At 40.5% G+C, this 22,283-nt stretch overlaps 1 protein-coding gene across 12 annotated transcripts in view; it reads right to left on the reverse strand.

Annotated features, from left to right (window-relative positions):
* The window catches only part of CHRM2 (cholinergic receptor muscarinic 2), a 107,847-nt gene that overhangs the window by 9,243 nt on the left and 76,321 nt on the right, over positions 1-22,283 (reverse strand). Inside the window, exons 1-2 of one of the 12 annotated variants that reach the window (XM_054849059.1) lie at positions 12,101-12,132; positions 2,271-2,676 (exon numbers count right to left, since the gene is read on the reverse strand). The exons of the other annotated variants lie outside the window; for them this stretch is intronic. The gene's annotated coding sequence lies outside the window, so the exon portion shown is untranslated. Of the gene's footprint in view, positions 1-2,270; positions 2,677-12,100; positions 12,133-22,283 lie in introns of those variants that run through there. 12 annotated transcript variants of the gene reach the window in all.

Below are 22,283 nucleotides of genomic sequence, written 5' to 3' on the forward strand. Positions count from 1 at the left end.
TCCACCTGGGTATGCTTCTGTGAAGTTTATGGAATATGTTTGTGTCATGTTTCCCTCTAATTTTCTTACACTGCAGTTACTTTTTTTGTCAACACTTGCAAAGATTTTGGCACTGCATCAAACTAAAGTTAGTCTGCCAATAAACAAAAAATAGTAGGTCTGTTGAAGTCAATAGAATTAGTAAACTCACCTCAGCTGAGCATCTGGCTATCTAGTTAGATGTGTACAATAATTTTTTTTTTTTCCATTTTGGTGAGATTAAAGTAATATTTTACATCCTCTTGACTATTTGTACCTGGAAAAAGAGGGGTTTTGTCTGGGTTTTTTTTAACATGATGAGGTTATCCCTTGATGCTTGCTTGCTTGTACTTTCCTCAGTTTCTTTCAAATCAAAATGTTTTTAATCTGTATCACATAAAGCTATGAAAAAAGTATGAAATGGATATCAGGGTAATGATAAAGAAAGAAAGAGATAAAAATCAGTTCTGTTACAGCAATTCTTTTGCACCATGTATAGCCTACCAGCAGTACTCAATAAATAGTAATTAAACTACTAGCAATATACATTTGATAGAAGACCAAGAAAACAGCACACACTTTTGCCTTAAGGATATATGCTATCCTTTTGTGCATCCCCTGGAAGTCAATAGAATGCACTGGAATTGTACAGCCAGTCTCCGAGAGCTCATTATTTATGAGCTGTGCTCAAGGGATTATTGAGGCATGAAGGCCAGATGTGACAGAGAAGTTAGGTTTTTTTCTAATTGGAATATTCTCCTTTTTTCCCCACCCATAAGGCATCACTTCTTTAAGCCAGAGCTTCTAAAATCCAGGGTGCAATCAAAGAAAGACAAAAAATTCAGTTATGCTTGGTTCCTCCATACATCAGAGATTAAGGAATCCTTCTCCGGCCCTTGTGACTAACCTGCTGATGCACAGAAACATACAATCCGTGTCACTTAAACAGAGCAATGCGTTTTCACTGTCACTTCATCACTGCATATTTTCTTTCAGATGCAAAAGGAAGAAGATGATGCAAAAAGTCAGCACAACAGCAAAAACCCTTCCGACCTCTAAGGAAAAATAAGCAAGCCTCTCTCTATGGAAAAGTCAAAATGCTATACCAGGGTAAAGGTTTTCTGTCTGAGGCAACTTTGTAATTTATATTTAAAGAAATATAACTGGCAGAAGGTGGAGCTCATGCATTTGCCTTTGCTTTTAGAAACAGCTAAGATTTGTTTGCCAATTCCATGTTGAAGTGAACACATGGATAAATAGAGGAACATAAGGCTAGACAGACTTTTTTTCCTACTGTCTATTCACAGGTACATCCCTAAAATCCTTGGGATCAGGTTCAAGAGAACAAGACTGTGAGGAGGAATGCTTTAATTAAATATGTGCTTTGTATAGTAAGAGTAGGCTGAGGGGAATATGACAGAATTTATACTCTGTGCAAAAAATAGACAGGAGAATAGCCCAGACATTTTTAATATATAGGACTGTCATTTCAGCAGTTCACTGTGTGCTTTTCACCCAAAGCCTCACAGCTGAGCAGCTGGCTATCCAGTTAGATGTGTAAGATATCAATTTTTTGGAACAAGCTAAGAACCTCTCCCAGGCAGAGTTATTTATGAGCATTCTTGACAGAATGCATTTTTGATGAAAAGACAAAATAACTCACAGAGATGTATTGATTTAAAAAAAAAAAAAAATCAGCTGAAAGAGTTTGTGATCCAGGGCTCTGCAGCTACCTCTGGTGACAGAGAGTGAGAGGGGGAGCAAGGAGGGAAGGAAGTGAGAGAGGATTGGAGCTAAAAAAATTATGCTTTATGGTAAGAAAACAGATGTTTCTCTACAATTTAATTTTGACAAAATTTTCAGAGGTTATGTTTTCATTCCACTGAAGAACTAAAACTGATTTTAAAACCTTAAAACTTGTTGTGAAACCAAATTACCATCTCCCAGCTAACTTGATTCCTAAGTCTTTTCAGCCGATTTTTTTACCCACTTCCAGTGGAAATATTGGTAATTCAGTATAAATTCCCTTGATTTTATTATCTCTGGTGCAAGGAGCCAGATGAGACCTAAGAGCTAATTTTACTTGTTAGGAATAGGATTTCTCTGTGTTCTTTTGAATGGAAACAAAGCAGAGGAGTCCCTTTCCCTGTGATCTCTCTTTGCACAAAACTTTCCTGCCAGGAGAAGCCTGGTAATTTTGGAATGCAAATTACATTGACCATCACGGCTTGCTTAGGTATGGAGAAACATACCTGCTATCACTTACCCCAGCGAAGTCTTCCTTTGCTTGCATCAATATGATTGTAAAGTGAACCAGGTGTTGCTGTGTTGTTGATGAGAAGGTGTAGGGCTGGAGAAGCATTTGATGTCAACGGACATATATCATTGCTGCTGATAGTGCTACCACTATGTGAGCAGAGACAGGGGTATGCATGCTTCCTAATCCAAGACCCCCTGAAATCTGCTGGACCCTTTCCTGCTGGCTCCAGTGGGATTTGAATCAGGCCCATAGTGAGGTTGCTGTTTCTTATTGTGGCCATTTGCTCGCTTGGTACAGGACTGCCTGTGGACTACTTTTGTTTTTGTCATGCCACGGAGCCCATCTCTCCTGCTGGAGAGGCAGTTGTTACGGGAACAGATGTTATTCATCAGCCAGACCTACAGGGCAGAGGCATTTTAAGGTAATATGAACTCCCGTTATGAGAAGTACCAGATCTTATTCTTGAACAAACAGAGCTCTCCTCTGCAAGCCCATGGGTGTTTGTGTGAGTTGCACAATATGGCACTGACTCCCGTGGGCTACCATAATTTATCTTTGTATACTAAGTGCATTCTTGCTCAACAGACAATATCCAGAAAAGGCAAGAAATTTCTCTTGTGACCTAAAAACCAACCAAGTTAATTTTCTGAAATATATTTTAAAATATATATGACTTTGTGGAATGCAAACACCATAATCACTGCATGGAAAATGTCCAAAGCCAAGAAATCCGCGTATAAAATAATTCATTGTTTGATATTTGATAAGTAGTTGGGAAACATTTCCAGTGCAGTAGTTTCTCCCCTCTAAAGAATTCATAGTGCTGAAAATGATTCCCTTCCCTTCTCTTGACTAGACAAGAGTTTGGGGCAGAACTGGGGGATTTAGTGGGCTATATGGTACGTGCACTTTTGGCCTGGTGTGATGCCAGGTCTTTTTGCAGTGAGTAGTAGACAGGCAGAAGCAGGGCACGAGTGGGTTGACCTGGCCCCCATTACGACTCGCAAGGAGAAACGTAGTCCAGGCTGGCACAGGCTGGAGTAAAGCTTCACAGAGCGTGCTGACAGCCATGGTCCGCTTCGCTTTCCTTCGTTTACCTCCCTAGCAGTTGCTTGTAACAGGGAAAGAGAGGTGTGATGGGTGAAGTCTGTAAGCTGTGTCATTGTGAAAGGGAACTGTGGTGAGTGTGAGGAAGCAAAGTGATGCCACTGAGAGTGTTCATCCTATTCCATTGCAGACCATGATGAGGAGGCCTGCAGAAACAGGAGGGCAAAGAGAAGGGACAAAGACTGCATGTCACCCTTAGGATCATGATCCTCAAACGGGAGGTACTTAGATATTACATCCTGCCGACTGTGCTTTCCACTTGCCCTGACAGGATCCCATCCCTTTGGTGCAGATGAATCTTGTAGCAATCATTGTAATTTTAAATTTAGAATATATATCTCCAGCATCTGTCACAATGCAGACTATGGAAATGTTGTGTATACTGGAAAAAAAAAAAAAAAGGCTGATATGCCATGCCTGTCAAAGTTTGTTAGATAAATTCTTCCTCTGTATTGTGCATATTCCCAAGTTAAATATGGTAAGGATTTAATGGCTTCTTTGAATCCTCTGAAACCATATAAAGACATGAAAGAGAAACAAAGGATTTGTACCTGAAAGTTATATTTGTGATTTAAATGGGATGACCCAGGAACCTATGTGCATTGCTACTCTGAGCACTTTTCAGCATTCAACTCTCCAACAAAAGTAAAACACACTTTTTTAACTTCTCCTCTTTGATCCAGTTCCTCTCCAGTCCAAACCTATGTCAAATGGATTTGATTTTTGCTGTAGCAATAATAGATATTTTTTTCCTGAACTGATTCAGATCCTGAACTGCACTGATTTTGATTCTCAATTCCTTCCTGGCACTATTTAAAGCCATGGTGTGTGTGTGTGGGGGAAGAAACAAAACCCCTAAGCACATGACAAATATACTAGGCATGTTAGAATTTATTACAGACTTTAAGAGAGATTAGAGATTTTGGTAAAAATTGGCTTTTGGTAAAAAAATACATTTCAGAAAATTCCTAAATATCAGAAGCCTAAAATCTTCACCACATGGGTTACCTTTTGCAATCCATTTGAAACTAGAAACATCTTTGCAAAGTGTTACTGCCTTGGTGTGGTCCGTTCTTCTTATTTTCATGCACTTTTGTTTTTCCTAATCAACACATGTCCTACAAAAAAAAAGATATTCTGTGGGCCTGTCTGGATCTACTTTCCCCCATTTCATCATGAAGGGTACCTAAGGGCAAAATAAACAATTTCTGCACATATCTTGAAACAAGGAGTAGATCAGAGTTGTAGAGCATTAACAAAAGCACACTAACTGTGCCACTAACAACAACTGAAATAAAGCAAAAATAGAAATACTCCCCCTAAAACAGCTGGGAACTGTACATGAGTAGGTGGTAGTGCTGGCATCAACACTGCTGCTTTAGTGCTATTGTTAGGGTCTGAGGATTTGTACAGCTATTAACTACATCTTGCTCACTTCTGTTCTAGTACTCTAAAACTGGCAAATATAGTGCCATGAGCCCAATTGGTTTGTATTCAGAATCACAGAATCATAGAATCATTTAGGTTGGAAAAGACCTTTAAGATCATCGATCCAGCTGTTCGTCTAACATTTCCAAGTCCACCACTAAACCATGTCCCTAAGCACCACATCTACATCTCTTTTAACTACCTCCAGGGATGGTGACTCAACCACTTCCCTGGGCAGCCTGTTCCAATGTTTGATAACCCTTTCAGTGAAGAATTTTTTCCTAATATCCAATCTAAACCTCCCCTGGTGCAACTTGAGGTTGTTTCGTTTTGTCCTATCACTAGTTACTTGGGAGAAGAGACCAACACCCACCTGGCTACAACCTCCTTTCAGGCAGTTGTAGAGAGTGATAAGGTCTCCCCTCAGCCTCCTCTTCTCCAGGCTAAACAACCCCAGTTCCCTCAGCTGCTCCTCATAAGACTTGTGCTCTACACCCTTCACAAGCTTTGTTGCCCTTCTTTGGACATGCTCCAGCACCTCAGTGTCCTTCTTGTAGTGAGGGGCCCAGAGCTGAACACAGTATTCGAGGTGCGGCCTCACCAGTGCCAAGTACAGGGGCACAATCGCTTCCCTAGTCCGGCTGGCCACCCTATTCCTGATACAAAACCACACAAGGAAAACTATAGTCAGTATAGACAAAAAAAAGCCATAATCTCTCTAGTTTCAGGAAATAACAAAAAAGAAGTAGTTTTCCCCCAAAGATCTGGATAATTATGTATTTCTACTTTATTGGTACTATTCTTGTTACTGTTACTATTGTTATGCTGATAGTCACTCACTGGTACTAGGGCACTTGAACTATTATCTTTCTGTAAGGGTAGTTTTGGCTGCAGAGATGTCTTTGTTTTTCAGGACCAGTGTAATCAAGAGAGAATTTGCATTTGGTCTTTGGGAAGCTGACATCATTTCAAGTTACATTCTGCATCGTAATTCATTGGGAAACCTGAAAAATATGCTTAATATGCATGGGTTTATCTAACTAGTTTTGATCCACAAAAAGGGATTTTTACCTCCTGGACTAGAAGAGATAACTTCACTCATGTGCCTCTTTATTCTTGCTAGGATTGTATATAAAGAAACCTTGGTCCCAGACGAGTGAGCAAATAGCCAAGTGCCTTGGTGATTATATGACAAGGCTTTTCTCTGCACGCTGGTGGAACCGTGTGATATGGCTGCCTGTATGTAAAAGTGACTGAATACAATGGTCCATATCATTCCTTCAGTCCTACCTGCAATCCTGCGCACCTCAGCTTATCAGAAGTGCTTACATGCTGGAGGGAATTTCCAGAAAGGCAATTGAAAAAGCAGAGTGTTTCACTACTATATTTCAAGCAAAATAAATAGTTCAGGGCAGTTCCGCTGTGGAAAGTTAGAATAGAATAGCAATTTTTTTCCTTTTTCAAGTAAGCGTTGAAGTGTGCATTGTGTGTCTGAAAATCTAGTTACAAAGATCAAAATAATTTTTTAACACAGAAATCAGAAAACAGAGTAATTTTTGGTCTATGGAGTATGAAAGGCAAAATGGAGCTCTTATTGAAGCATCCCACCGTTTTCTCTAGAGGGTTGAGTTAAATGGATAGGATCTCCATCTAGAGGCACAAAAGGGCAGCTACCACAGAAAGCAGTCATTTCCAGCAGTAGGATGCCTCCAGTATGTGCTGAAAATTTAGATACTTATGTGTCTCTCAGATGGTGGAGCCCCACATTTTATTACAATTTACATTTTATTATAATTGCAGAGCAGATAGATATATAATCTGATGAAATTCTGAAACCAGTAGAGTTAGATATTCCTCTAGCAAACAGCCCGAATACTGAGGTATAATTAGACTGGGGCAGCCACTGCACAGACACACGTGCTCCGGCCTGAGCTTACCCATTGCAACCAGTATTATTTAGTTGTCACTTTGGGCATGATCCAACTCAAAGTGTTGTTTCAGAATAGGTTGTGAATGGGTCAGAAGAGTGGCTGCTGTCATCAAAAGGTGACAAAACTAGGGACAAGCCATGCCACACACAGATTTCATCAGCAGACCTATGCTGATTTCCATTGCATAGATTATAGGCTAGCTAGAAAAGGGAGATCAAAGTGACAGATCTCAATTTTCCCCCAACTGTTACTGGAAGTTGACTGGAGCTCCTCGCACCAGTCAACTCCAACAAGACAAGTTTTATCTGACTATAAGTATCTTCTTCAAGCATTTTAGATAAAATATTTATACCAGATCTCAGATTAAAATTATACCTAGCCTCAGTCATGAGAAAGGTTCCCTCAGCAGAAGAGTTATTTAAGCTTCTGTTAAGACTGAATTAAAGATCATTAGATTCCAGGATATGTCCTCTGAAGCAACAGTGCCGTGATAGGTAAGTACTCCCTCTGGAGCCCAGCACGAATTGGAGGCACAGTACTTCATTATTCTTGTATCAGCTATCATGCCTGTGCTATTAAATAGAAAAATCTTATGAGATGTAGTCAAAGTTCCTGGGTGACAAGTGGCAAAGCTAGGGAAAGAGGAGAGGGTTCAGAAGGCTGACTGAAACCAGCTCACAGTTTCTTCTGAATACCTGGAACTAATGAATAACAGAAACACATCTCTTATTTAAAACATTTACAGGTAGATTTAAAAAAAAAAAAAAAACAAAACAAACAAACAGAAGTCAAACAAACAAAAAACCCCAAACTATACTCCTTCTGTTTTTTCCTGGTTTGAATGATATTTTTCTGCTAAAGCCTGAAGAAATATTGGTGATGAAATAATAACAGAGAGCTATAATACAGTACAGGGCGTCTCTCAAAGAAACACTGATCAAGTCCCTCAACCTGCCAATGAGTCCAGCAGAGACATTGTGGTATTTCAGTGAATCTCTGCAAATCCCTCCAAGTCATGGAGGTCCTTTTGGGACCCTGAATAAACCCATGGAGACTCTTACTGTTCCTCAGAGATTTTGCAGCCTTCAGTAATGTCTCTGACAGGAATATCAACGTACGGAGGGCCCAAAGGGACTCTTACTGAAGTTAAAGAAAGTCTTTCATTTTCCCTTGGTTGGAAATGGTGTTAGTACATTGCTTTTATGAGTGATTTCCTTACTCACTCACGATTTAGCAGACTCACTGGTGATACCTCTACATGATCCCTGAACCTGCTTTGGAAAGTACCCAGTTTCTTTACTCAGCAAATGCTTTTGAAATTCTTTTAAGTCCATCATGGTCACTCTTACACAAAGTTCTCAAGAGCTTGAAAATCTAGTCAGTTCTGCTCCTGTGTCCATTAATCCTGGAGATTTTTACACATCTTCCATCTTACTTAACAGCTTACCTAAGATGTAGATTAGAAGCACCAAAAAGGAAGCTGACTCAGATATAAAAGGAGTTGGCTCAAATTCTTTGCAAGAATTTAAGCATATATTGAACTCAAGTTCAAACTTGTTTCTGAGAGGACAGCTAAATCTTTTTTAGGCTTGTATTTCTGCAGACCATATTTAAGGCAGTGATAGTGAAGTAGGAGTTAGAAGTAACCTAGCTAGCTGTTTACTTTACCGGAAAGGAGTGGTACCTCAATTCCCAAATCAGAATCCATATTTCCAAACTCATTCTGTAGTCTGAGAGAAATCTGTTTGTGAAAGATGGAAAAGTGCTAACAATACTTAATAAAATGTTTGTAAAATGTTTGAAAATATCAAATTAAGTGTTTGCTACAGCTAATTATAAACATGTTGATCACAGCTATGAATGTTTATTGTGAGCCTGCATGATCATCTCCCCTTTTGTGGACAGAGAACCTCAAAGTTTACATATTCCTTGCCAAAGGAAGGAAATATTTATTTAGCAGTTTTTCTGCAGCATTTGTGTTCACAGTTACTACATTATTATAGGCTCTCTAAGTCTCTGATGGTGTTATGTTTCACTAAGTGACTGCTACCTACTGTAATTACATAGACCATAGTTGCAGACTAATTGCATTTTTACTCCACTACAGGTTTAAGAAATCCATGTCTAATTCTGGCTCTGATGCATAGCTCCAGATATTGGTCTCAACACGCTGCAGTTACACTTAACAAGGTAAAATACTTTAGCTTTGCATATGAATAATTCACCATGGCATTAAGAGAACCCCCTATCCTATGTTAAACAATAATGTAATGTTTAACAAGGTTAACTTAGTAACAGGAAACTGCGGGACTTGTCTCTGACCGTGTACCTTCTGTTAAAAATATATTCAGCATCACTGGGCCAGAAAGACTAAAATGCATAAGCAAATATTCTCAAGCTCTCTGCTTATTTTTATTTTTAAAGGGATATTGCAAGAGTTGTTCACAAACTTTGACCTCTCTTGCATGTTTGCAAAAATAAAATGATGGGAACATTTAAAATGCAAGATTTCAAAAGTTCTAAATGGCATTATTTGAAACCAAAACTATTAAAAGCCTGAGGGGCATTAACTAACACAGGACAGAGAAGAGCAGGCAATTATCATATGCCTAGATCTGCGCTGTGAGGCATGAAAAGGCTACGCAGCACGCTGTTCCTAGGTACAACGCTTCAGCTCAGCTTCTCCCACGTGGGATGCAGTTTACTATGATTACTAAACACAAATCCTTATGCCCCTGTCACAGGAACTGCTTGGACACAAGTGTGTAGAGAAAATACTGTTATCCTACATGGGATTTTGCAAACTGCTCTTGTCACTTTAGCAACGAAGTCTATGGGATACAGAACTTCCACAGCGTGATGGTGATGAATATACCTCACATCCCTTGCACATTTCATTCTAATTCACAGATGAACTAATAAAAGAAAAAAAGAAAAAAGAAAAAAAAGACTTTTGAGAAGAAAGGTTGATTTTGAAATTCAGACTTCTAGAGACTGTGCCATTATGGTTTACTGCATGGGAATCTCTTTCATGGCAGAAGCACCACATCGGCTTCACCTAGGCTGTTGCTAGAATGACTTGAATTGCATTGTCAGTTGCTCTCCCATTTCTGGTAGTGAAAATGCTTTCATTAATATCCTGAAATTCCATAATTATGTTGTGGATTACTCACTCCCTTGCTTTGGCAAGCTTAGCTGTTAATGTCCGCAAGTTTGCCGTTTCTTCTTCCTCATCTCAGACCACCTTCCCACAGCAAACATGTCTGAGGAGAAGACGACTACTAACACATTTTTTCCCCTGAGGTTTTACTATACCCTCATCTTCTGCAGTGTCACCTACATGGTCCAGTTCTCTCAATCTAATTCCATCTTTACTTAAAAACTCTTTAAATTGGGACTTGATGGTAAAGTAAACTTATGGGAAGTGAAATGCTATCTAGATAGGAATACTAGCTAGTAATCTACTTAGGGAACAATCTCCTCCATCAAACTGCTGAGTCCCTGGATTGTCATGTCTGAGATTAAATCCCTCCCACTGTGCCATGCAACAGCAGCAGCATCACTCAGCAGCGACTGCTGCATTGCAACGTGCCTCCAAGCAGCACAAACCTATATGATGGGGACCGGTCCATGCCTGAAGAAAGACATATCAGGAGGCATGGGCAAGACAAAAGAGAAGAGAAATGGGTTGAAAGCAAGAGGAAGGAAATGAAGACAAGAGTGAGGTGTGAATGAAAAAGAAAGGAAGTTAATGAGGAGAAAGCAAGAAAGAGTGACTGCAAGAGAAACGAAGAGTTCTGCAAGAGCCCTCAGCTGGGCTCTTTGAAAAGTATGATTGAATTTCTACAACCTCTGGATGAAACAACAATTTATATGGTTTATAGTTCTCCTGATACTTCCTATTTTGCAATTAAGTAATTTTTGTCTTTTCTGTTAGAACTGAATAACAACAAAATGTATATTTTTTTAAAAGTTGTTTGAACACTGGTGCCCTTTTCTACTCTTTACCTCTTTTCTCCCCAGCAGAAAAGAAACAAAATAAACAAACACATGAGCAAAACCTCCTAAACAAAATCCCTTCAAGTGTATTGAATCATGCCAATTTTCATTTTGTTTTGAACTGCTTCTTTGAAACAGTGGAACATTTAAAACAATAGGAAAATTATTTACAAACATTTTCATGCAGCTTAAAAATCCTTATGTTTAATTGCCATGCCTTATTGCCTGTTTTCAGGAGAAATTCCTCACTGAGACAGTTTCAGTACCTGTCTGTATTACCCCATGCCAGCCCACAGAGAGATTGGCCAGCATTCCTTCACGCCTTGCACATTGAGCAGTACTCTTGTAGCACTGAAGTGACTTGAAGATCTGAAATCTCACCTCCAATAGTCATTCAAAACTTTAATTTCCTAAATCCTGCTGCCATTCACTGAGACTTGGCCTCCATAACCTCTTTGGAGAAGAGAATAAAAATGATTTTTTTTTTAAAAAGTTACCCTTCTTTCCCTAAGTATGAGTTGCAGTGTATTCAATTTTCCTATAGATACATTTTTCCCCCCCGTAGATTGCTTTTGGGGTTTTTTTCTGTGCTATTATTTATGTTGTGGACATGAACTTATTTCCCTTTTGCCCTGTCTTTCTTTTCTTGCTCAGTTCTGCAGCAAAGCCACGACCTTGGGACTGGGACCATTAGCAATCAATTCTGTGATGGATCTGCCTCTAAAAGGGATGAGATTCAGATAATCAAGCAGGATTCAGATGTTTATCTCCAGGTAAAGCTAGCATTTCTCATAGGGTTTCTGTATTTCTGCCTGCGATCCCTGGGGAATGCGAGTCGTGCAAAAGTACAATGGGGAGAAATTACATAAAATAAGGAATGAAGGGAAACTGTGACCGAACTCCAGGGACCCCTGGAGCCTGCTGTCCAGCACACCACGTCCCTGCTGTCTCAGCCGAACTGGCAGAGGCTCAGTGCTGTGGAACAGCCACGGCTCTCCGTGAAGCCATGTCCTGGGAATTTGAGCTGTCTTGGTATCTTTTTTCCCCACTCCTGGTTGTATTACTAAGTGCTGCCTCCGCATCTCCTCTCCTTAACGGTAACGGTCCTCCCTCACATCTTTGCAGCAGCTCTGCTTTAGGGAGAAGCAGATTCTGATCTGTAACCTGTGGGTCTGGGACAGACCCACATCACCCTTCTTGTTCATTCCCTTTTCATTTTTCCTTGCTGCCTAGTGCAGCATCTGGTTACCCTTCAGCCTCCCTGGTCTTTCTCATCTTGTTCTGTTCACCTCTCTGCTGCTCAGACCAGTCTTCTGGCTATCATTTTCCTTCAGTTACACTGCGTTGTTTTTCTCACCTTCTGGTCTAACCGTTACTCCCTTTGCCAGCAGCGTTCGGCTCCCATTTTTCTGAGCACTTTGAACTGCAGAAAGGCAGAAAAGATTCATGCAGTCTCATATAAGCCTCCTAGCAGGTCTAGCAGGAAGCAATGCTGTAATGACACACCACGGTGCTGCCCTCCCACTCGAGATGACTGTTGGGTGAGGCTGCTCAGTGGCTCTACCAGACAACTTACAGAAATAGTCCTGACCTTCATCAGCTTTCCACTGAAGTTTGTAAGAAACTGGTAAGTCACTATTGACTGTTCCAAAATCATGAGAGCCGGTTTTGCTCCCTTTTTAAGAATTATCAGTGGGGCAGAGTATCATTTATATAATATCCTTTATGTAAGAGAAGTAATGAAAATTGTTTTGGTTGAGAAACACGGAAGACTTGTGAGTGGAGAATCAGGAGATGTGACCAGTCAGGACTGAGGTGTTCTGCAGATCTATGTGTTTGATTATCAAGTGAATCAGATCCATCCAAGCAGGAATTGTTTTTGGTAAGTATGAAGAACGGTGTATTGTGAGGGTATTTTGAAGGGACGACCTTACAACAGCAGAGAAGTGTCAGTACATTTTTAACAAAGTGAAAGTATCCAGTACTAGCGGAGCAATAACAGGGCTGAGTGGAACTGAAAATGGTAACTATACTTAATTTATGGACATATAATAAATAGTTATATTAAATAGAATGTATGTGTATGTTCAATTATTTCTTCATAAGCAAATTACACCAACACAGGCACTGCACACAGTAGCAGTGAGACCCCTCAAGTGGAAAGGTAGAATCAGGATGGGAGAAATGATATTCCATTGCTGAAGCTTTTGGTTCTCTGCAGCTCCCAGAGTTGAGGCTGAACAAATCCTCAGTAACGCCATGCTGATTTGCAGATGTCATGTACCCCAGTCATATATGCCTTGTGATATTCTTTGAGAAGTCTATGGCTCAAAGGCGCATTTCACAGCTCCTTGCTCTCAGTCACTCACACTATAAGCCTGTGACTTCAAAGGGACATCTGAAAGGAAATGTTTGGAGAAAAAAAAAAAAGAGAGAGAAAGATTGTCTGCTTGTCCCTTTTTGTTCTGCTCATGATGTAACAGGCTTAAGATACTTTGGTATAACTGCTTCTCAGTGGGTTATTTTTTTGCTTCTTACTTTACAAAGACCACAAAAAGAAATTGGCAGAGAGGAAGAAAACAGCTGTGTGATCCCAATCCAGATGCTGTCACCTTGGAGTGGCCTTGTCAAAGTGCCGGCAAGTGACTTTCCATCTCTAAGCAGGCTCCTTGGGTTGAGCTGGAATGATGTCCAAGATAGCGACTCTCAGACTTTTTCATACCAGGACTTTCAGTAGTAGCATACCGAAATGCATGTACTGCTCCCTGCTGCATATGCAGTCATAAGGTAAAAAAAGTCTCTGAGGGTTGGTGGTGCCCTTCCAGGCTATAAGCAACTTCACTACAATGATGTTTTCTCTTGTTTCTGAGCGCAAATGAGGTTCAGTTCTAAATTCAGTCCATTTCAAGACTTTAAACATGTTATCCATAACATCAATCTCCTCCGCACAAATGAAGTCCTGAATGCCTGAATGGTTTTCATAAAGTGTCTGAAGTGGGTTTTTTTGGTGTGTTTTTTTTTTTGGGGGGTGGTGGTATAAAACTATATCTAAGGTAGGATTAAATTCGGTTTTACAATTTTAATGAGTTAATTTGGGATCTTTTTCTTTTAGTCTGTGATATGCAATGCAATCATATTGAATGGCCAAAGCACTTGACACTGAATGGTTAAAATGCAGACACTCTTGTTTGTAGAAAGACATAATGGAGGGATTTACAGTCAGGTTAATATTTAACCTCTTAATCTCTTTAATGTTATGGTTCAAAAATGTCCTTTAAATTTAATTATCTGCTTCTTTACATTTACTACTTTGCAAATGAGTATTTAAAAATGTCAGTCATCTCTCTTTACAGAGATCTATAATAATTTTGTATCCACTCGTAATGACACTGGTCATCCTAAGCAATACCACTCAACCCACCATGCCACAGACAGCATCATTTATTCTCTTCTTAATTGCCTGAAGTTTGCATATCTAGGACCATTTTTTTCAAGGGACAGTGTGCTTTCCCCTTTACCCCACCACATATTAGAAGCATTTCAAATCTTAATAGAGTATGGTTTTGCATCTAAATGAAAAGCCTTTTAGTAACCCAAGTAGTAAAAATCTCAGTAACTGATTAGGGATGGGTGGCATTGTCATGAGAAAAGAATTGTTCCAGAAAAAGGTCCAAATTATTAATGTTTAGACAAATAGAAAGTAACTCTCAGGAAGTAACTTTGTATGGAATCTACAAAGATACAACTTATGTCGACACATTATCTATACTTTCATATCAATTTCTCAAACATTTGGAAGAGCAGGCAACAATATTTGATTTTTTTTTTTTTCATGGAGGATATTTTGGGGGTCTGCTGTTTTTGAAAACATTTGTCATTCTGACTGTCTGGTGCAACAGAAAGATGAAACCAGCATTGGTGTAACTATGTGATAAGGATGGGCCCTGCAGGAATAGACGGCAAGGAAATAATTATCAACACAGCGTCCAATGGTATCCAACACCCTGCCTCATAATATCAGCTAACACAATCCAGGCTGACCTCTATCGTCAGCTAGGTGGTCAATGGAGAATGACAGCACTGGATATCTTCCCACTTCTCATAGTCCTGCACACAGCAATAAGATGCCCCATGGGGACCTGGGAACTCTCTGCTGAGACAGAAAGGAACGTGAAGAGTGGTACCATCGTTGCTTCATTTCCATCAACAATCTCGCTTATGCTTCTAAGATCTGACACAAGGGATGTCTCAGTCACACAGGCTGGAAACAGGCAATGGACAAAAAAATGTAAGGGATGTGGAAAAATACAGGACAATCTCTTACATTTTGTCAGAAGTGTATTAATTCTTTCTTTCATTATCACCAAGGTAGGTATTGCAAATGCATAATCCACTTAGATCAAAGATAGCACATTTGAATTGCATCACCTGTGCAAAGAAGATCAAGCATCCAAAAGACGGCATTCCCAAACAACACAATTATATCTGGTAAGAAGACAAATGTCTTTTCTAGCTGCTCCTGCTGGGTCTTGTGATTTACTTAATTCATACCTCATACTTCTGCATAATCTGTTTATAACCAAACATAGTCACACTGTTCATAGTTATTTTCAACTACAGATTTGGCAGAGAGATTAAAAGAACTGAACTCTTACACTTTTTCGGGGCAAACCTCTTCTTCCTGCCTTGTAGTCTTCACAGGTGAAGAGGGTTTGTTGCTTTGGACTAGTTTAGTGCTCCAGACAGTGAGAAACTGATGCAATTTACCTTGAACTAAGCAGAGCCGATATGCCTTAAACTCCCGTGTAAATACACATGGACTTCAAACACAAATAGAAATTTGAGTTTGAGGCATTCTAGCAAATTTATCGTGAACCTGCTGCACATAGCTTGCGATACCTTCTGTTCTTTCAATACTGGGAAACAGGGTGATGTTTGAGAACGAGTAAAGAACGAGCCGATGTATTCTGATGCAAAGACTGGACTGGTATTTGGCTGAGAATAAAGACAACGTAGTAAAAAGAGGAAAAGTTCATAGGTTTCGTAGTTTCTCTTTCGCAATCTCGTGACACACATTGTGCTTCTGTGGTCAGAGAGTGGTTCAATCTACCTGTGTTTGTTACAGCCAGTATAAAAATAAAGCTTATGTAGTAAATCTGGATGGGTGAGCCAAAAGTTTTGTTTTTGCAAGGCTTTATACAGGAAGTGACAAAAAGTGTTTGAGATTTTTCTTTTTCTGAACAGGAAGGTCATAAAGTTGTTTTTGAGATTTATAAGCAAACTGACCAAGGTATTAGTATTAGCGATGGGGAATGCCAAGAACTTTAGTGCTTCACTTTAGATAAACAGTTAATAGTTAGGATGGTCATGTATTACTTTCTTAAGCCTATGAATTCAAGACTGTTCACAAGAATGTGGCATTTCTTGTTCCTGGACAGCCAAGACACACAGGTTAGGGCTGCTTCTCTCTCATTGCCTTGGAGCCCAGGAAAGGGACTGTGGAAAGTCTCCTGGGAGAAAAGCTAAATGAAAGCTCTCTCTAGCCTCAAAAGAACATCTTGAATAAGAGCTTGTCATGAATAAGCTATGTTTGTCTCTCCCTACCCAGACAGGTTAAAACCAGTGTTAAGGTTTAAGAAATGTTTCGAATTCTTGTGAGGTTTTTTTTTCTAAATGCTTTTGTCAGCTATAAGAAAACCAGCCCACATGATTTTGCCTCGCCAGCCTGAGTGGTTAACACTGTTCTGACTCTGATGGGACTGCTTCTTTCAGAGTGAGAAACTGCTGACACAAGACAACTAATTACTAGTGAAATTTCCATATTTACAGGAATCCTTTCTGTTTCCCTTGTCAGGGTTGACAGGAGCACTAACAAAGTCTGTCCCTGGCAGGCACTCTGCAGTGGCCTCTGTGGCCCAGAAGCCCTCTCCATGATCTCCACCAAAATCGTGTTGAAGTGACATCCATCTCCCCCACCTCCAGCCCAGGCACAGCCTCTCATCACCAGCTCAGCCCTTGACACTGCAGCTAGGGAAGTGCCTCACATTGTGTATTTCCCCCCTGTACACTCTGCAGCTGGGAGCCTTGGGGAAGGACCTCACCAACCAAATAGGCTTCTGTGTCCCATCCGTTGAGCTTAAAAGATTGTGTCTCATCCCTCTTGACATTAACATGGTTTGTTGTTATCTTTGGGGACAGTGGGCATCTGCTGGCCAATGGATTTCTTTAATACCTGTTAGCTCATGATACCTTAATTTGAACCAAGCATGGTATGGTGAGCCACTGTACAGTTTCACTGAACGTATGAGTTTCAGCTGGGATTGTTTCTGGTGCAGCTGGGCAGTGGTCAGCACAGCAGGGTCCTTACTCTGCCTGAAGCCTCTTGCCTCTACTCTGGTAGAGTATTGATTAGGGAATAATTGTGTTCATAACTGGCAAATCATATCAAAGGTCTATGGAGAGATCAGATCTTCTGGTCTCCAAAAGAGCTGTAGATATACTTCTCTCGAAGTAAAAGCTTAATTAACATTCTTTAAAGCATCCATGACTTATCTATTGAGTACTTTTGGCAGATTACACTTTGTTATTTGTACCATTTCACTTAGATTATTACTAATATGGGGCAACAGTTACTCTCCAAGATTTCCCTATTCACTTGCTGTTTTCACTGTGACAAACATATCAGCTAGACAGAGGAGGCAATTTTAATCAGGTACCTGTGAGGAGCTTTCAGTATAACCCCAAACAGCACAGCTAGCTAAGTACCACAGTCCATCACCTGCTACTTTCAGAATATTCAGAAGATACCTGTGTGCCTTTTTCTCTTGCAGGACACATGTAGGAAGTCTGTGAACAATGAAAATGCATCCCAGTGTCAGATACGTCTGGCATCTGCTCTTTCACACATCAGGAAGGTTCTGTTGTGCGTTGTATATCTGATCCTACTCAGCTCAGCTGACACCATCCTAATTCAGTATTGAGTGTTTCCGTCCTTTTAAGGAAGGGAGTTGTGTGTATTCCTTCCTTCCTTCTTTCCTTCCTCTTACAACCTGGACCCTGATGCTTTATTCTTTGTGTCATCTTGGCTATCTCCTCTCTTCATCCGATTTTTAATCAAGGACCTTTATATCACCAACAGTGACAGCAGCTGCTCCACAAAATACAAAAGGTGGTTGGGGCTAAATGCTATTCAAGCAATTATTTTTTCTGCTTCCTTAAAAGGAACCTCTTCTGCAACAGATAGAAAATCAAAATCCCACAATGCCTGCAAAGCATAATCTCTCTTCCTCTGTGTGTCTATGTATGGAATGCATATTAATATCTATTGTAGTTTTGTTACTTCCTATACTTTTTGTCCTTTACTGATATATTTCTTGATATATTTGATTTTTATTGCATTTTTTTCCTGTTTATCTGTCTTCCTGCATGGTGTACACAAGGGTTTTGGGCAGAACTGTGAATATTAGACAAAGGACATTAAATCCAATATAATCCAAATTATATGGGCTAATCAACAATAACTGGTGTTTCTGTCAGAAAGTGCACACCTGTTGAATGAGCAGTGTATCCGATGTCTCTTCCTCTATATTGTTTGTTTTTGAGATTCACAGAATTAATCTGAGTTCCCTCTGCAACTAACAGAGCTATCTATTCATGACAAAAAGGCACAGATAGTATTTGCTTGTGTTAGATTCACTTCATCTGCTCTGCAAACATGCTACTTTTGTGCAGGTTTATATTCTTAAGAATGAATTAAATATCAGGGTGCTCATGAAAAGAGTAGCCACCAGGAGGATATTACAGACTTTTCATGAAGTGAGCTGTGAATTTCCACACATCAGCACTGGCAGTGGAAGCCTGACTTGGAGAGCACTGAGAGTAGGGTTCTACTGTATAGACTACACTACTCATCCAAACTCCAATTTCAGAGCCTGAAATCCCACAATAAATTGCTCTGAAAAAAAATCAATAGGTCAAAATATATGCCAATGGCAAAGCTTCTGTTGCTTTTGGTAGGTTCAGGACTTTTCTGCAAAAAAAGGAAAAAAACAGGATAGGTGTCTGGGGACTATTCCCAGTTCATTGTTTTGTTGGATCCAGAGTAATATTCATCAGTTCCCTGCTTTAAACTGTCCTAGGATCATGCTTGCTATTCATCACTTAGGAGAAAATTCTGTCTCCAGCACACCTTTGTAATATTCAGTGTCCAACCAAGAGCTTTCCCCTTCAAAAAGGACAACACTTCCCTTTTCTCCTCTCAGCACAGGGCCTTACAAAACTACCTGGGGCTGTAACCGTTGCCAGGCAGTCGGCACACATAATTTATTGCAAAATAAATCTGCAAAGTGTAACATTGGGTTCAGGATTGGAGCCTAATGGGCTTCTGAGTTTCCCAGAGCTGCAGATGCAGTCTGCTTTGCAGACTTTTTTTTCCAGGTGTGTTTACTGGACAGTGCTTCCTGGCTTTTAAGCACCTGCTGCAGTTCACCCAGTACATTCTGTTTATGGCCAAATGGATCTCTATATAACCATTTTAAGTTCATAAAGTAACATGGAATCCTTAACCCATAAAAGCACTTTGTAAATGACAGAGGCTAGCTAAAGCACCATAACAAAGAGCATAGTAATAGTATTATGAACAGACACGATAAGCAGCAGAACAACTAAGGAATAAAATCCCATCTTTGCCATTCGGGAGATGTGGATAACAGACATTCCTTTACAAAATGGAAATTAAAACTGTGGAAATAGCTGCAGTTAGAAGAGGTACTGGGATGGGGTGGGGTGGGATGGGATGGAGGAGGTCCTGGCAAAGACGAGGTCATCATACTGCAAACAGCAGGAGGGGAAAGAAATTATATGACTGCCATGGGCAAGTATTTCTCTGAATAAAACAAAATAGATCTAAATTATCACCATTTTTACTCAGGTCTTGTCATTAAGTGAATAAGACAGAAAAAAAAAAATATCAGCAAAACAAATTGAAAGCCCACACATTCACCCTCCCAACCTCCTAAAAAAGAAAAACAATGTTCCCTGTAGTAGAAACATTAGTACTAGATTCAGGCTTTTCTTTAGCTCCTTTATGTCACTCCTGTGGCGTAAGGTAATGGAAAAACTTCCAGGCAACTGAATATTTTACCCCTGCTGGAAAATCTCTGGGTGGCTTAGACCCAACATTTAAAACCACTTAAAAATGTGAATAACTTCAAGATACCGCAGGTGGCCACATCTAATGGTTTAACACAAAGGGCACTAATTAAAGTCATCTCTGTGTAAAAGGAAAGGCAAAAGGCAATGCTGTGTTTATGTTTCCCTCTCCAAAAAAATCAATGGAGACTACAGGAAATTCCTAAGAGAACTGCTGGATGGAAGATTGGTTCTTTCAGTTCAGTCACTGAACCCATACAGAGTGGCAGAAGCAGTGCAGCATTCCCAGGGACAACTGCGCTCTGCCTGCAAGACTGGGGGTAAGAACCACCACTGGTAGAAGTGTGGTGTTTCCTCCTTCAACTCACGTTGCTTTCTGCCCTGATTCTCCTAAGTGTTACCACAGTGGTGGTGGTGGCTGTCATCCAATGGGCAGCGGCTTTGCATACCTCCTCGTTTCACACCAGCCATGAGACAGAAGGTATGTCCAGGGAGAGCTGTGTCCAACAGACAAGAAATATCCGCAATCTAGCAAAGATTTCTATTAAAAAATGCTTTTTTCTGGTGACTGATGAATCTTGGAAAACAGTCTGAGAGCAAACCATAGGTCTGAGATCAGCAATAGAGGATATACTATTTAATAACCTCAAGTACGTGGCCTGTGTGGGGAGGTTGAGGGAAATGGACTTGTTTAGCCTGAAGGAGAGATGGCTTTGGGATTACCTGATAGCAGCCTGCCAGTACCTACAAGGAAGTTACTGAGAAGAGGGAGCCACTCTTTTTATAGTGGTGTGCAGTGGGTGGATGAGAGAAAACATGCGTAAGGTTTTGATAGGATTTAAGGAAAAATTCTTTCACCATGAGGACAGCAAAGCAGTGGACCAGGTTGCCCAGAGATCTTGTGCAGGCTCCATCCTTGGAGCTTTTAAAGACACAAGAGGTAAAACCTTCAGCAAACAGGTCTGAGCTCCACTCTGACCGTGCTTTGAGCAGGACATTGGAGTAGAGACCTCCTGAGGCTCCTTCCACCTGAACTATTCTGTGCTTCTGTGGTTATGTGATTCTAGCACATGCCATGAAATTCGCAGGTGCTATGGACCAGAGAAGCAGGAGCACATATCACTTTGTTTATTATGGAGTCAGATATTATAAAAGCAACCCATATGATTGTGCAGAAAGCAGTCTGGGAGTCTGGCAAAAGCACACTAGAGAGAAGCAGGAATTAGCATAATGCAGATCCTTGGCTTCTTACTCAGAGGTGACACAAATCAAGGCTCCCACAGCATCTGGTCTGCACTAGAATTACTTGTCCCAGGGTTTGCCCAGGGGGAGTCACCAGTCTGTAGCCTGCAATGCAGGTTGTCTCCTTCAGGAGCTGAAGCTAAGAGATTGCCCCAGAGAATCAGAAAGAGATCCCCCTGCCCTGACTTCCACAGCTCTGCCCTGTTGTTCATCACCAGTTACCCTTTTCAACCAGTCTGAAGGAAAGGGACCCCAAGGGTGGATGGAAGGGCCCGTAGAGAGCAGCTTAAGGAGCATGGATCAGACTCTTCCAGTTCTGCCCCACTTCCAGAGTTTTCCTGGTGCAAGGCAAAATGTGAGCAGGGCATCTATGATGGGAGCAAAGCTGTATGCTGGTGAAACTCAACCACAAGTGACTGCTCAGGTACATGCCTCAGCTCATATCAAAGTAAAAGGCCTTTAAGCACAGGTGAATCAGGCCCCATGTTTGCCCTTAGCCCTTATTTCTTTCTTTACCCTACCACAAATTACATACCTGTTGTATTGAAGGACATGAGAAGATCCCAAGCTCTGTACTGTCTTCCAAACAAGTGCTAGCTTATGCATAAGTCATAAAAATAACTGTTTTAGCAGACCTTAGCAGACCCACAGAATACTAGTGAACAGGATCACACAGAGGTAAGCCTTTCCATCTCTATTACACAATGTGTGTCTTTTCCCTCCCCTCCAAATTGTTTTTACCAGCAACAATGATGGCTGTCCGTCTCTGGTCCCAAGCATGCATGCCTTGAAGGACCAGCTGTTTCCCCTCTGAGTATAATAGCCTTGACATGAATGCAGTCTGCAATGATGTTTCGGCTTCGATTCATTTTCCAGTGCAAAGGCTCAACACAGAAACATCAAGTAGATTAACCACATACAGTTCCACCACCAAGGCTTGCAGGAAAGTAGCCAGGCTCATTGTATTATCATTTCAGCTGTTAACATGGCGGTCCTGATTTTCAACCATCATTGAAGAGGATGAGGGTATACAGATTCACTCCATTTGAAGAATAGTCCAAAAATGATACTGATCTTCAGTGAATAGTTATCTCCATAATTAGTCCAGCTCTGACTACAACCCAGCCAAATCAGCATTCTCATTTTTT

This window comes from Grus americana, chromosome 1 (genome assembly GCF_028858705.1).
Source record: "Grus americana isolate bGruAme1 chromosome 1, bGruAme1.mat, whole genome shotgun sequence".
Lineage (NCBI taxonomy): Eukaryota > Metazoa > Chordata > Aves > Gruiformes > Gruidae > Grus > Grus americana.